This window comes from Piliocolobus tephrosceles, chromosome 17, assembly GCF_002776525.5.
Source record: "Piliocolobus tephrosceles isolate RC106 chromosome 17, ASM277652v3, whole genome shotgun sequence".
In the NCBI taxonomy this organism is placed as follows: domain Eukaryota; kingdom Metazoa; phylum Chordata; class Mammalia; order Primates; family Cercopithecidae; genus Piliocolobus; species Piliocolobus tephrosceles.
The window spans coordinates 56,035,411-56,038,077 of NC_045450.1; the positions used below are offsets into that span (position 1 = coordinate 56,035,411).

General features: G+C 44.8%; 1 non-coding gene across 1 annotated transcript; it reads right to left on the bottom strand.

The window, feature by feature from the left end:
* Positions 1-1,700: 1,700 nt before the first annotated feature.
* LOC111541497 lies at positions 1,701-1,804 on the bottom strand. Its single transcript, XR_002731270.1, has one exon. It is a non-coding gene; the product is annotated as a U6 spliceosomal RNA (small nuclear RNA).
* Positions 1,805-2,667: the final 863 nt, after the last annotated feature.

Here is a 2,667-nt window from a genome sequence, read left to right on the forward strand (position 1 = left end):
ACTTTGGGAGGCCGAGGAGGGCAGATCACGAGGTTAGGAGTTTCGAGACCAGCCTGACCAACATGGTAAAACCCCGTCTCTACTAAAAATACAAAAATTAGCCGGGCGTGGTGGCGCACACCTGTACTCCCAGCTACTCAGGAGCCTGGGGCAGGAGCATCGCTTAAACTCTGGAGCCAGAGGTTGCAGTGAGCCAAGATTGTGCCACTGCATTCCAGCCTGGGCAACAAAGTGAGACTCCATCTCAAAAACAACAACCAAAAAAAACATAAAATCATACAATGCATCCTTACTGTTATTATTCTGCAACCTTGTCATGTGTTTCTTTATTAGTTTAACATGCTAGTTCAGGCACAGTGATTCACACCTATAATCCCAGCAATTTGGGAGGCCAAAGCAGACGGATCACTTGAGCCCAGAACTTCAAGACCAGCCTGGCCAACACTAGGAGACCCCATGTCTACAAAGACAAAAAAATTAGCTGGCTGTGGTGATACGCACCTGTAGTCCCAGCTACTCGGGAGGCTGGGGTGGAAGGATCATTTGGACCCAGGAGGTTGAGGCTGAGCTATGATCGAGCCACCGTACTCTAGCATGGGTGACAGAGCAAGACCGTCTCCAAAAAACCTGTGACAAAATACAAAGAATTAGTGAACCTGTGTGAAGAGTGTATGGAAATTTTAGGAGTGTTTTTTATAATTTTTCTTAAAACTTGAATTCTTTATGTTTTTTAAATTACATAATAAATACAATGTCGTGTCAGGGAAATTCAAGTTAAAATATCACTGACAAATCTTTTATTACAATTGAATTGTCACAAACAAAATTATACTCTCCAAGGACCACGGAAAGGGCATCCTCAGATACTACTGTTTGGTGTGCAAATAGACACAACCTGTTTGAATGTATCCTGCTGAGATACTTGCACAAGTACACGAGAAAATGTATAAGGATTTTTAGGATTTAAAAGTAAAAAAACAAATGAAACTCTTTTTTGGTTTTTTTTTTTGTTTTTTTTTTTTTGGAGACAGTCTCGCTCTGTTGCCCAGGCTGGAGTACAGTGGCGCCATCTCGGCTCCCTGCAAGCTCTGCTTCCTGGGTTCACGCCATTCTCCTACCTCAGCCTCCAGAGTAGCTGGGACTACAGGCACCTGCCACCATGCCCAGCTAATTTTTTGTATTTTTAGTAGAGATGGAGTTTCACCGTGTTAGCTAGGATGGTCTCAATCTCCTGACCTCGTGATCCACCTGTCTCGGCCTCCCAAAGTGCTGGGATTACAGGCATGAACCACCACGCCCGGCCCAAATGAAACTCTTTAATGCTGTTTCATTTGTTTTGTTTGCTTTTAAAAGTTTTTAATATGAAAAAGTTTTTTTTTTTTTTTTTTTTTTTTTTTTTTTTTTTGAGGCCAGTTCTCCCTCTGTTGCGCAGTCTGGAGTACAGTGGTTCGATCTTGGCTTACTGCAACTTCTGCCTCCTGGATTCAAGTGATTCTCATGCCTCAGCCTCCCGAGTAGCTGGGACTACAGGTGCACACCACCATGCGTAGCTAATTTTTGTGGTTTTTGTAGAGATGGGGTTTCACCCCATTGACCAGGCTGATCTTGAACTCCTGGCCTCAAGTAATCCATCTACCTTGGCCTCCCAAATTACAGGCATGCGGCACCACGCCTGGCCTAATATGAAAAGTTTTAAACAAAAAAATATGGAATGCTTCACAAATTTGTGTATCCTTCCTGCTCAGGGGCCATGTAACCTTCTCTGCCATTTTGATTTTATTGTATGTCCTGCCAGAGCAAGCACTGCAGCTTTATTCGTAATACCAAGAAACGGGTGGAGATGGTCAAAATGTTCAATCACATTTATGTTGGTAAAATGTATTTGGCTTTGTTCATATTCTGGATTAATATGAAGCTCTTCAACAGAATGACATGGAAGAGTGTCCAAGATAGGTTGTTGGGTGAAAAAAAAACAACAAAAAAAAGCAATTTACAGAACAAAATGTTTCCTATGATTGCATTTTTGTAATAAAGTCACGAAACCTATGCACACGCATGTGTTCACATCCTCATTTACTCACTCACGTTTGAATGTGCACAGGAAAAAGTTTGGAAAAATACACATGAAACAGTTACCAGATCATTCTCTAGAAATTCCTCTAGTCCTGCGGAAAGACCACCCAGCTCCGTCTCTCAAGTCCTCAGGCTGGCTGTGGAGGGTCCTCTCCGAAGAGCCTTGTGCTGGAACCACAGGGGTGCCTCCGGCCAGCCAGAAATCCCCAACCGGTGCCTATCGGCTTGTTAGCTGCACCTCTTTGCTGTGCCACCAAATTGCTGGCAAACGCCCCTACCAAGGGCTGCTGTTTCCAGCCCCATAATGGCCAGGGCCCCTCCCCATCGCCACCGGGACTGCAGGGCAGGCAGGGTCATTACTGAGTTCCAATGAAGGGAGTGTTTATTATTGTTGTCGGTTTGATGCTGATCCCAAAAGGACCTAATCAACAGGTAATAAGACCTCATGGGAGTGATTAGAAACCTCAACTTTAACCCTGTTAGAACCGCAGTGGAGAAAGCCAGAGTCACTTCAGGACTGTGCCCCACACTCCACAGGGCCTGATGGGGAGGGGGCCAGAGAGGTACTGGTGGGTGTGCTCCAGGACCCGTAGA